The following is a 14,767-nucleotide window of genomic DNA, read 5'->3' on the forward strand; positions in this document are numbered from 1 at the left end:
CGCTAACCTTAACACTTGTCCTAGACCTAATTCTAACCCAGCCCTAGACCGGACCCTTACACTAGCCCTAACACTAACCTTAACCACAGACCTATCCTTAACCCTAAGTCTAACCCCAGTCCTAATCCGAGCCCTGGCCCTAACCCTAACACTAACACTAAACTTATCCCTAACCGTAGCCACAACACTAATGCTAATCCTAACCCTAACCATGACCCTAAACCGATCTCTCCCATTCCCAACAAATAACCCAATCTTTAACCCTAAACCTAACAGTACCCCTGCCACTAAGTCTAACACAAACCATGACCCTAAACCGAACCATGATCCTAGCCATAGCCTTAACCATAACGCTAGACCTAGACTTAACTCTAACCCTAACCCTAGCCCTAACCTGAACCATGGCACTAACCCTAATGCTCAATCTAGCCCTAGCCATAACACTAACACTAAACCGAACTGTAGCCCCAAACCAACACCTACCACTATGTGTAACCCTAACCCTAAACGGAGTATTAATCCTAACGCTAACCCAAATCCTATCCATAAACCTAACCCTAAGCCTAGCCCTAGCGCTATCACTAACATAACCTTAAAGCTAACACTAATCCTAACCCTAATCTGTAACCTAACCCTAACCATAGCACAGACTTAACCCTAATCCTAACTTTAACCCTCACTCTAACCCTAAAACTGACCCTAACCCATAAGTCTAACCCTAAACCTCACCGAACCAGAAACCAAACACGAACCCAAACCCTTACCCGAACATAAACCTGAATCTGAACACTAACAAGAACCCTAACCTTGACCCCAACACTAGGACTAACCCTAAACATAAACTTAACATTAACCAAAGCCCTCAACCTAACTCTAACCCTAGCCCTAATGCTAGCCCTAGACCTAAACCTAGCCCTAGCCCTAACCATAACTGTAACCCTAGCCAGAACACAGGGCCTAGCGTTAGCTCTAGACCTAACACTAGCCCTAACTCTAAGTCTAGAGATAACAGTAGCCCTAGACCTAAACCTAGCACTAAATCTAATCCTAATCCTGGCCCTGGACATAACCCCAGCCGTAACACTAACCCTAACCCTAACACTAACCCTAACCATAACACTAAACTTAGCCATAAGCCTAGCCCTAGCAGTAACGCTAACTCTAGCCCTCACCCTCACCCTAATCCCAGCCCTAACACTAATACTAACACTAGCTCTAAACCTAACTCTAATCATAGCCCTAACCCACACCCTAGACCTATCTGTAACCCTGGCAATAACCCTAAACTTAGCCCTCACCCTAGCCTTAGCCCTAAACCTAAACATAACCTAATCTAGCTAGGGCTATTAACATAGCCCTAAACCTAAACACTAAACCTAACCCTAGCCTTAGACCCAGCCCTAGCCCTAACCCTAACCCTAGCTCTATCCCTAACCTTAACTCTAAACAAAACTCTAAAACTAATGCTAACACTAACCCTAACCCACACACAATTGGTTTGATTTTAACGTATGTGAAAGTTGTCACACACAATAGGTATGATGTCATACATAAAAATGTGAATTATGTCACAAAACAAGTGAATGGTGTCACACATATCAATGGGTGTGTTTTCACACACAAATGTGAGCCTTGTCACACATACACCATTGGTGTGATGTCACACACACATTGAGTGATGTCAGACACACAATGTGTGTGAAGGCACACACCAACCTGGTGAAGTCACAGACAATGGGGGTCGTGTCTCTCAGGAAAATGAGTGTGAATTCACATATAATGAGAGTTACACAATACACACATGTGGGATTTAAGTCAGAGTAAAATGTGAGAGATTTCACAGACACCTAGGTGTTATTTCATACATAAGAGCAGATGTCACGGAGAGAGAAGTCAAGATGGCGGCGTAAGCAGACTCGGAACTCACCTTCTCCCGTAGACACAGCCAATTTACAACTACTCGTGGAAAAATTACCCCTGAGACAGAACTGAAAACTGGATAAGAGGAATTCCTGCAACAATGGACAATCCTCATTGAGGTGGAAGAGACAGAGACTCCCTTCTGGAGAGGAAAAACGCAGCCTTCACAAGCCGCCAGCTTCACGGCCACCGGGACCAGCTTACAGGTACGCAGCCTCCCTGGAGGTGCGGGGCCCTGAGCCGGGGAGTGCCCCCGCTGTGGGCATTTTGTGGACCCAGCACAATCGAGACCAGCGGCATGATATCAGACTGTGCCTGCTACTAAAACATTGGGGAGCACCCCCAGAAAACCCGGTTCACAAAGAAACTAAAACCGGCTCTTAAAGGGCCCATGCACAAACTCACCCATTTCAGAAAGCATCCTAAAATCACCAGAAAGAAAGGTGCACAGTGCTGTGGTGAAAAGAGACTCACCTAATAGGCCCTGAGTGTATCTCGGTGAAGGGTGAGACCTCTCCAGGGACTGGGACATTGGCGGCGGCCATTGTTGTGGCCTGGTGTGGGCGTGCTGACACAGACGCAATTGGAGTTCTCCCTGGGACCTGCTAGCCCAGGGTCTGCCCCACCCGCTAGAGCACCGATTTAATCCAGCTCAGCCAGGGCAGGCAGCCCACCCTAGAGACTGGCCCCACCCAACAACAAGCCCTCAGGCAACTTGTGGGCCTGCATAGATTGATGACTGGATTCTCTGCAGCCTGGCAACTGAGCCGACTTTAGTGGGGCAGGGTGTGCACAAGGAGCGGGTGGAGAGTGTGGGGCAGTGGTGGAGTGTGTGGGGCTCCCGCCGTGGAGAGACTGGGTCCGCTTGGGGAGGTCAGGGTGCACACACGGGGCAGGACTGTGTTGACTGTGTGTGTGGACCTGTTGGCCGCACGGCTTGTCAGCTGCAGAAGACTTGGGCTTCTCAAAGACCCACATAGGGGGTTTGCCCCACCTTCCAAAGCCTGAAGCAATCGGGTGCTCCTGTGCCTGAGGCCAGCCCCACCCAGCTGCAATCCTCAGAGAGCTGACAAGAGACCTAACAGGTTAGAGGCTTACAGCAATTGCAAGGCCCTGAGCCTAACAACCTCCCATGCTGGGGGCCTACTCACTTAAAAGAAATACTGCAACACAAATGTGGTATTAGAACTTGCAGCCAACTGTGCTGGGGCTCCCCACACCTCATAAAGAGACTGAAGGGCCCACAACAACTACAAGCAGCTCAGCATTACAACAGCTGGCCAGGAGCATAACTCGGCCTCCCTGGGTGCCTACAGGGAGAGCAAACAGGCCACAACAGAAGGACACACGTAGCCCACATAGGGGTGACCCCTGGAACATTGAGAACTGAGGGAAGTACACTGGAAGCCTCCTAAGGCATCACTTACATAAGGTCACCTATCCAAGAACAGGAGACATAGCTGACCTACCTAATACATATACACAAGCATAGGGAAAGAGGCAAAATGAGGAGGCAAAAGAATACATTCCAAGTAAGGGACAGGACAAAACCCTAGATAGGAAATTAAGTGAAACAGAAATGAGCAACCTACCCGACAGAGAGTTCAAACTAAGAGTGTTAAGGATGCTCACTGATGTGGGGAGAAGAATAGATGAGCTCAGTGAGAATGTCAACAAAGAAATGGAAGATATAAAAAAGAACCAATCAGAAATGAAGAATACAATACTGGAAATGAAAAATTCATTAGAGGGACTCAAAAGCAGAGTAGAGGATACAGAAGAATGGATCTGTGAGCTGGATGAAAGACTAGAAGAAATTACCCAAGGTGAACAGGTAAAAGAGAAAAGATTTAAAAAGAGTGAGGACAGTCTAAGGGACCTCTGGGACAACATCAAGTGCACTAACATCCGTGTTATATGTGTCCCGGAAGGAGTAGAGCGAGACAAGGGGGCAGAGAATCTATTTCAAGAAATAATAGATGAAAACTTCCCTAACCTAAGGAAGGAAACAAACATCCAGGTACAGGAAGCACAGAGAGCCCCAAACAACATAAACCCAAAGAGGCCCACACCAAGACACATCATAATCAAAATGTCCAGAATTAAAGATAAAGAGAGAATCCTAAAAGCCGCAAGAGAATGTCAAGTTACATACAAAGGAAACCCCATAAGGCTATCAGCTGACTTCTCAGCAGAAACCTTACAGGCTAGAAGAGAATGGCATGATATATTTAAAGTGCTAAAAGGAAAAAACTTACAGCCAAGAATACTCTACACAACAAGGTTATCATTCAAAATGGAAGGAGAGATCAAAAATTTCCCAGACAAGGAAAAATTAAAGGAGTTTGTCACCAAGAAACCAGTGCTACAAGAAATGTTAAAGGGACTGATTTAAGGGGAAAAGAGAAGACCACAAATAGGAAAAACTATCTATTTCCATGATAAGAGGGTAATGGATACAAAAGCACAAAAAAGAGGTTAGATATGATATCAAAAACATAAAAGGAGGGAGGAGGGGAGTTAAAGAGTACAGCTTTCAGACAGAGGTCAAACTAAAGTGACCATCAATTCTGTATAGAAGAAGAAAGGAACACAGAAGGACTACTAAAACACTGAGGAAAAAAAAAGTTAAAAAATGGCAATAAGTACATACTTATCAATAGCGACTTTAAATGTCAATGGACTAAATGCTCCAATTAAAAGGCATAGGGTGGCTGACTGGATAAAAAAACAAGACCCATATATATGCTGCATACAAGAGACACACTTCAGATCTAAAGACACTCAAACTGAAAGTGAAGGGATGGATAAAGATACTCCACGCAAATGGTAATGAAAAGAAAGCTGAGATAGCAATACTCATATCAGATAAAATAGACTTTAAAACAAAAACTGTAAAAAGAGACAAAGAAGGGCATTACATAATGATCAAGGGAACACTCCAACAAGAGGATATAACACTTGTAAATATCTACGCACCCAATGTAGGTGCACCTAAATATATAAAGCAATTATTAACAGACATAAAAACAGAAATAGACAGTAACACAATAATAGTAGGGGACTTTAACACTCCACTTACACCAACGGATAGATCATCCAAACAGAAGATCAATAAGGAAACATTGGCCTTAAATGACACACTAGAACAGATGGACCTAGTAGATATATACAGAGCATTCCATCCAAAAACCGAAGAATGCACGTTCTTTTCAAAGGCACATGGAACATTCTCCAGGATTGATCACATATTAGACCACAAAACAATTCTCCATAAATTTAAGAACATTGAATTAATACCAAGCATCTTTTCTGACCACAACGGTATGAAACTAGAAATCAACTGTAGGAAGAAAAGCAGAAAAACCACAAATACGTGGAGATTAAACAAAATGCTACTGAACAACGACTGGGTTAACGAAGAAATCAAAGAAGAAATCTAAAAATACCTGGAGACAAATGAAAATGAAAATACTACATGCCAGAATTAATGGATACAGCAAAAGCGGTTCTAAGAGGGAAGTTTATAGTGATACAGGCCTATCTAAACAAACAAGAAAAATCTCAAATAAATAATCTAACAATGCACCTAAAGGAACTGGAAAAAGAAGAACAAACAAAGCCCAAAATCAGTAGAAGAAGGGAAATAATAAACATCAGAGCAGAAATAAATGAAATAGAGACCAAAAAAAAAAAAAGAAAAATTAATAAAACCAAGAGCTGGTTCTTTGAAAAGATCAACAAAATTGACAAACCTTTAGCTAGACTCACCAAGAAAAAAGGAGAGAAGGCACAAATAAGTAAAATCAGAAATGAAAGAGGAGAGGTTACAACAGACACCCCAGAAATACAAAAGATTATAAGAGAATACTATGAAAAGCTATATGCCAACCAATTCGACAATCTGGAAGAAATGGATAAATTCTTAGAATCATACAACCTTCCAAAACTGGATCAAGAAGAAGTAGAGAATTTGAATAGACCAATCACCAGTAAGGAGATCAAAACAGTAATCAAAAACCTCCCCAAAAATAAAAATCCAGGACCAGATGGCTTTCCTGGTGAATTCTACCAAACATTCAAAGAAGACTTAATACCTATCCTTCTCAAACTCTTCGAAAAAATTGAGGAGGGGGGAAGCTCCCTAACTCATTCTACAAAGCTGACACTACCCTGATACCAAAACCAGACAAAGACAACACAAAAAAAGAAAATTACAGGCCAATATCACTGATGAACATCGATGCAAAAATCCTCAACAAAATACTAGCAAATCACATACAACAATACGTTAAAAAGATTATACACCATGATCAAGTGGGATTTATTCCAGGTATGCAGGGATGGTTTAACATTAGCAAATCAATCAACGTAATACACCACATTAATAAAATGAAAAATAAAAATCACATGATCATCTCAATAGATGCAGAGAAAGCATTTGACAAGATACAGCATCCATTTATGATAAAAACTCTGAATAAAATGAGTATAGAAGGAAAGTACCTCAACATAATAAAGACCATATATGACAAACCCACAGCTAATATCCTCCTCAATGGTGAAAAACTGAAAGCTATCCCTCTAAGAACAGGAACCAGACAAGGATACCCACTGTCACCACTCCTATTTAACATAGTACTGGAAGTCCTAGCCAGAGCAATCAGGCAAGAGAAAGAAATAAAAAGGATTGGAAAGGAAGAAGTGAAACTGTCACTATTTGCAGATGACATGATTTTATATATAGAAAACCCTAAAGAATCCACCAGAAAACTTTTAGAAGTAATAAACGAATATGGTAAAGTTGCAGGATACAAAATCAACATACAAAAATCAGTTGCATTTCTGTACACTAACAATGAAGTAGCAGAAAGAGAAATTAAGAATACCATCCCATTTACAATTGCAACAAAAAGAATAAAATACCTAGGAATAAACTTAACCAAAGAGGTGAAAGATCTGTACACCAAAAACTATAAAATATTGCTGAAAGAAATTGAAGAAGACACAAAGAAATGGAAAGATATTCCGTGCTCTTGGATTGGAAGAATTAACATAGTTAAGATGTCCATACTTCCTAAAGCCATCTATAGATTCAATGCAATCCCTATCAAAGTTCCAACAACATTTTTCACAGAAATAGAACAAAGAATCCTAAAACTTATGTGGAACAACAAAAGACCCCGAATAGCTAAAGGAATTCTGAGAAAAAAGAACAAAGCTGGAGGTATCACACTCCCTGATTTCAAAATATACTACAAAGCTATAGTAACCAAAACAGCATGGTACTGGCACAAAAACAGACACACAGATCAATGGAATAGAATCGAAAGCCCAGAAATAAACCCACACATCTATGGACAGCTAATCTTTGACAAAGGAGCCAAGAACATACAATGGAGAAAAGAAAGTCTCTTCAACAAATGGTGTTGGGAAAACTGGACAGCCACATGCAAAAAAATGAAAGTAGACCCTTACTTTACACCATACACAAAAATTAACTCCAAATGGATTAAAGACTTGAATGTAAGACCTGAAACTGTGAAACTTCTAGAAGTAAACATAGGCAGTACGCTCTTTGACATCGGTCTTAGCAACATATTTTCAAACACCATGTCTGACCGGGCACGAGAAACAATAGAAAAAATAAACAAATGGGACTACATCAAACTAAAAAGCTTCTGCACAGCAAAGGACACCATCAACAAAACGAAAAGACAACCTAACAATTGGGAGAAGGTATTTGCAAACCATACATGTGATAAGGGCTTAATCTCCAAAATATATAAAGAACTCATACATCTCAACAACAAAAAAACTACCAACCCAATTAAAAAATGGGCAAAAGACCTGAATAGATATTTCTCCAAAGAAGATATACAGATGGCCAACAGACACATGAAAAGATGTTCAAAATCACTAACTATCAGGGAAATGCAAATCAAAACTACAATGAGATATCACCTCACGCCTGTCAGAATGGCTATAATTAACAAGACAGGATACAACATGTGTTGGAGAAGCTTTGGAGACAAGGGTACTCTCACACACTGCTGGTGGGAGTGCAAACTGGTGCAGCCACTATGGAAAACAGTACGGAGATTCCTCAAAAAATCAAGGTTAGAACTACCATATGATCCAGCTATTCCACTGTTGGGTATTTATCCAAAGAACTTGAAAACACCAATTTGTAAAAGTACATGCACCCCTGTGTTCATTGCAGCATTATTCACAATAGCCAAGACTTGGAAGCAACCTAAGTGCCAATCAAGGGACGAATGGATAAACAAGCTGTGGTATATATACACAATGGAATACTACTCTGCCATAAGAAATGATGAAATCCAGCCATTTGTGACAACATGGATGGATATTGAGGGTATAATGCAAAGTGAAATAAGTCAGAGGGAGAAGGTCAAATACCGTATGATTTCCTTCGTTAAGTAATAGATAATAACAACAATAAACAAACACATAGGGACAGAGTTTGGATTGGTGGTTGCCGGGGGGGAGGGAGGTGAAGGGGATGGTTCGGTACATGTGTGTGGTGATGGGTTTTAGTTGGTGTTTTGGTGGTGAACATGATGTAATCTGTGCAGAAGTGGAGGTGTAGTGATGTACACCTGAAATTTTTACAATGTTGTAAACCAATGTTACTGCAATAAACGAAAAATTAAAAAAAATAAAAAGAGCGGATGTCACATAACACTGAATAATATGACTGCTGTCACATGCAATGGGAGTGATATCACATAATATGTGAGATGTGACTGGCTATCCTAGTGTTACCACAATCAAGGTGTGTGATGTCCAAAAAAGGGGGTGATGTCACACATAACAATTGCAGTGATGTCACACAAAAAATGTGAATGATGTCACAAGCATGACGTTGGAGTGATGTCAAACACACTATCAGAGTGATGCCACACTCAATTGGTGTCATGTCATATGTAATACTGGGAGTGACACCAACATAACGACAGTTGGGATATAATATCCTAATTAAGGTTGATGTCACACACAATTGATGTTATGTGACACAAGATGAGGATGTTGTCACACACACAAGTGGTGTGATGTCACCCATAACCGTGTGTGTCATGTCAGGCATAACAATGGGTGTGATATCCCATGCACACAATGGGAGTGATGTCATACTATAAAAAGTGAGTTGTGTCAAAAGGGACATGATGATGTCACACATAGCAGTGAGAGTGTTGTCACACAATTCAAATGATGTCACACATAATGTGAGTGATGTCACACAGAAACAGGTGAATAATACAGCAGAGGACTCGTGACTGATGTCACACATGTGTGTCAGTGATGTCACACTATTGGTGTGATGTCATAAAAACAACAGGCATGTTGTCTCAAATAACAGAGAGATGTCACTCCAAATATATGAATGAAGTCACAGAAACACCATGAGAGTGACGGCACAACAGTAGTAGAGTGATGTCCTCAAGAATTAGTGTGACGTCACACAGAATATTAGTAGTAACTTCACACATAACAATAGCGATTTCATATGCTAAATTGCATTCATGTCACACGCAATTGGTGCGATGTCAACATCTCTGAATGTTGTCACACTCATAATAGGTGTGATGTCATACATGAAAAAGTGTCTTGTCTTATGCCACAAAAAAGTGAATAATGTCACTCATATCATTGGGTATGTTTTCAATCACAAATGTGAGCCCTGTCACAAGTACACCATTGGTGTGATGTCAGACACACAATGAGTGTGAAGGCTAACACCAACCTGGTGATGTCACAGACAACAGGAGTGGTGTCTCTAAGGAAAATGAGTGAATATCCACACATAGCAATGAGAGTTACACAAAACACACCAGTGCGATATGTCAGAGTAAAATGTGAGAGATTTCACAGAAACCTGAAGTGACTTCATACATAACAGTGAGTGTCACATCACTGTTAAGAATATGACTGTCATCACACACAATGGGAGTGATATCACACAATTTGAGAGATGTGACAGGCTAACCTAGTTTTATCCTGCTCAAAGTGTGTGATGTCTCAAAATGGGTGTGATGTCACACATAACGATTGGAATGATGTCACACACAAAATGTGAGAGATGTCACACACTGTTGGCGTGATGTCAAACACACTATCAAAGTGATGTCACAATCAAGTGGTGTGATGTCATACATAATACTGGGAGTAACACCGCACACAATAGTGGTTTGATATCATATGAAAATTAAGGTTGATGTCACTCACAATTGATGGATGTGACACGCAAAGAGGATGTTGGCACACACAAAGGGCTGTGATGTCACCCATAAACAAGTGTATCACATCACACATAACATTGGGTGTGATATCACATGCACAAAATGGGAGTGATGTCACAATTTACATGTCACTGATCTCACAGATAGCAGTGGGAGTGATGTCACACTATTGATGTGATGTAACTCATAACAATGGGTGTGATTTCACACATAAATAAATGAGCAATCTCACAAAGGACACATGACTGATATCACACATAACCTGTTAATAGTCTACACTCAGGTTTCTATCCAATGTATTGAAAGAGCACTTCTGCTGAATTCAGCTTGCCAATAGCTGTAGGGAACATACTCTAACGAGACCTTTTATACTTTTCACTACTACTGGTACAGCATATCTGTAACATCCATTCAATGAAAGTACAGGGTGAAGAAAAACTCCTTTTTTTATCTGTTTATGATGGTCTTGAAAAGTCCCTTTTCAAAGGTTGCAATTTACGTCTTTCATTCGGGCTTTCTCTTACATGGGGAACGAAAGAATGTGCTTGTTGAGTTTGGTTGGCCAGTAGCTGTTAGGGAGCATCTTCCTATGAGAGGGCCTAAACTTTTCACTACACAAGGAAGAGAATATCTCTAATATGCATATACGAAAAGCACAGTGTGGAGAAAAACCCTTGCTTGTACCTGTTTAGCATCTGCACTGAAAAGTACTTTTTCAAACATTGCAGCTCACGACATTTACTCAGGCTCTCTCTCACAGTATAGGAGAGAATGTTCTTACTGAGCAAAGGTTGCCATTAGCTGTAAGTAAGATCTTCCCATGAGAGCTTTTAAGCTTTTCACTACTGCTGGGAGAAAGTATCTATAACATCCATTGAAATACCATACACGGTGGAAAAAAACTCATTTTAGTTGCTGAAGATCATCTTGATGAGTGAACTTTTCAATCATTGATCTTCATGGCCTGCACTCAGGCTTTCCCTCAAATATAATGAAAGAACACCCGTTCTGAACCCAACAGCCCTGTAGCTGTAAGTCAGCCCTTCCTTGGAGGGCTTTTAAACTTGTCACTACAGCTGGGAGAGAGTATCTGTAACATTCATAAAATGAAAGTCAAGTGTGCAGAAAATCTCTGGCTGCTGTGTCTATAGGATCCTCCTGCAAATTGCCTTTTCCATCATTGTAGTTAACGACCTTCACTCAGGCTTTCTCTCCTATGTAAGGCAAGAAACTACTTGCTGAACTCAGCTGGCATGGAGCTTTAAGCAGGATCCTCCTTTGAGAGCTTGTAAACTTGCACTGCAGCTGCAAGAGAATATCTGTAACATCCATTCCATGTAAGTTCTCTGTGGAGGAAAAAACTTCCTTTTAGCTTTTTAGGATCATATTGTAAAGTGCCTTTCATCTTTGCATTTGATTGCATGCACTCAGGTTTCCTACTTGATATAAAAGAAAGCACCCTTGCTAAACCTACATTGCAAGTGGCTGTTGGGAACACCTTCCTAGGGGAGTTTCCACTTTTCACCACAGCTCGGAAAGAAGCTGTATCACATCCATTCAATGAAAGGACACCATGAAGAAAACCTCCTCTTGTAAGCGTTTATGACCATGTTCTTAAGTGGCTTTAACTACACTGCAGTTCAATCTATATTCAGAGTCTCACTAGCATATCATGATGACCATTACTGCTTATCACAGCTTGCCAGTATCTGATAGTAACATCTTCATATGAGAGGATTTAAAATTTCAGTAACACTGGGAGAGTGTATCTATAACATCCATAAAACGAAAGTCTAGTATGTATAAAATTTCTTGCTTCTATCTGTATACGACTATCCTGATAATTGCCTTTATCAACATTGCAGTTAACTACCTTCAATCAGGAATTCTTCCCCATGTAAAGCAAGAAAGTTCTTGTTGACCTCTGCTTCCAAGTACTTTACAGGAGGATCTGCCTCTGAGAGCTTTTAAACTTTCCACTGCCGTGGGGCAAGTATTACTCTAACATCCATTCCATGAACCTACTCTGTGGTGAGCAACTCTTCAAGTTACCATTTTAGGATATGTTCAAGTGCCTTTTCCTCTTTGTCGCTCATTGCCTGCACTGAGGCTCCCTTCCCAACTGAAAGACAACTCACCACTGCTCAAACAAGTTTGAAAGTAGCTGTTAGGAACAACGTCCTATGACAGCTTTCCAACTATCACTACAGGTGGTGCAGATGATCATTACCATCCATTCAATAAAAGTTGACTGTTCAGAGCAACTCCTGCTTGTAGGTGTTTAGGATCATCTTGAGAAGAGTCTTTTAATTACTGCAGTTCAATCTGCATTCGCGGTCTGAGTAGCATATTATGATGAACACTATTGATTAACACAAGTGGTCAATATCATAGGTTACATCTTCATATGAGAGGTTTATCAGTTTCACTGCAGCTAGAGGAGAGTATCTATAACATCCATAAAATGAAAGTCAAGTGTGGAGAAAATCTCATCCTTGCATCTATATAGAATCTTCTTGCAAATTGCCTTTTCCCTCTTTGCAGTTAACGACTTTCACTCAGGCTCTCTCTCCCAAGACATGCAAGAAAATGTTTGCTGAACTCAGTATGCAAGTATCTCTGAGGAGGTTTTTCCTCTGAGATCTATTAAACAATTCACTGCATCTGGGAGAGAATATCTCCAACATCCATTCCGGGAACATACTCTGTGCATAAAAAGTCCTCCTTTTAGGTATTAGGATCATATGTTAAATTGCCTTTTCCTCTTTGCTGTTCATTGCCTGCAATGATGTTTCCTTCACTATATAGAGACAAAACACCACTGCTCAACCAATTTTGCCAGTAGCTGTAAGGACAGGTTCGTATGAGAGCTTTCAAAGTATTACTAAAGGTTTTGTTGATTATATTTAACATCCATTCCATTCAAGTTGAATCTTCAGAAAAACTCCTGATAGTAGCTGTTTAGGATCATCTTGAGAAGAGATATTTAATACACTACAGTTCAATCCACTTTCAGGCTCTCATGAACATATCATGACAAACATTATAGCTTAACACATGTGGCCTATATCTGTAAGTAACATCTTCATCTGAGATGTTTTAAAATTTCGGTACAGCTGGGAGAGGGTATCTATAACATCCATAAAATGAAAGTGAAATATGCAGAAAATCTGTGGCTTGTCTCTTTATGGGATCAGCCTGCATATTGCCTTTAGATCACTGCAGTTAACGACCTTCGCTCAGGCTCTCTATCCCATGTAACGCAAGAAAGTGTTTCTTAACTCGCCTTGCAGGAATCTTTAAGGATGATCTTCCTCTGAGAGCTTGTAATCTTTTCACTGCAGCTAGGAGAACCTATTCATTACATCCATTCCATGTAAGTACTCTGTGGAGGAAAACACTTGCTTTTAGCTTCTTTGGATCATATTGTCAATTGCCTTCTCATCTTTGAATTTCATTGCCTGCCCTCAGGCTTCCTCCCTGATGTAAAGAAAAAACACCACTGCTAAACCTACTCTGCCAGTAGCGATTAGGAATACCTTCCCATGAGAGTTTACACTTTTCACCACAGCTCAGAATAAAGCTCTATCACATCCATTTAATGAAAGTACACCGTGAGGATAACTTCTGCTTATAACTATTTAGGGTCATCTTCATAAGTGACTTCAAATACACTGCAGTTCAATCTGCGTTCAGGGTCTCACTAGCATGTCATGACGAACACTATTGCTTAACACAGGTGACGAATATCTGGTAGTGACATCCTCATTGGAGAGGTTTTAAAATTTCAGTACGGCTGGGAGACAGTATATGTAACATCCATAAAATGAAATTTCACTTTGGAGACAATCTCTTGTTTATATCTGTATAGGATTATCCTGAAAATTGCCATTTACATCATTGCTGTTAATGACCTACACATAGGAATTCTCTCCTTGTAATGCCAGAAAGTTCTTGCTGAACTTGCTTGCAAGTATCTTTAAAGACCACCTTCCCCTGAGATCTTTTAAACTTTCCATTGTAGCTGGGAGAGAATATCTATAACATCCATTCCATGAACATACTCTGTGGTGGAAAAGTCTTCCTTTTAGTATTTTGGATCACATAGTAAAGTGCCTTTTCCTCTTTGTAGTTCATGTCCTGCACTGTGGCTTCCTTCCCACAGGCAAGACAAAATACCACTGCTCAACGACGTTTACCAGTAACTCTTTGAAACACTCCTAGGAGAGCTTTCAAACTATCACCACATGTGGTGCAGATTATCATTACCCTACATTCAATGAAAGCGGACTCTTCAGAGAAACTCTGCTTACAGCTGTTAGGGATGATCTTGAGACGAGACTTTGACTACACTGCAGTTCAGTCTGCCTTCAGGTTCTCAGTAACATATCATGATGAACACTATTGCTTATCACAGTTGGCCAATATCTGTAAGTAACATCTTCATATGAGTGGTTTTCAAATGTCAGTACAGCTGGCAAAGGGTATCTATAACATCCATCAATTGAAATTCCGGTGTAGAGAAAATCTTTTGCGTGTATCTGTATAGGACTATTCTGAAAATTGCCTTTTCCAACGTTGCA

The sequence above is a fragment of the Diceros bicornis genome, assembly GCF_020826845.1.
Source record: "Diceros bicornis minor isolate mBicDic1 chromosome 21 unlocalized genomic scaffold, mDicBic1.mat.cur SUPER_21_unloc_1, whole genome shotgun sequence".
Taxonomy (NCBI): domain Eukaryota; kingdom Metazoa; phylum Chordata; class Mammalia; order Perissodactyla; family Rhinocerotidae; genus Diceros; species Diceros bicornis.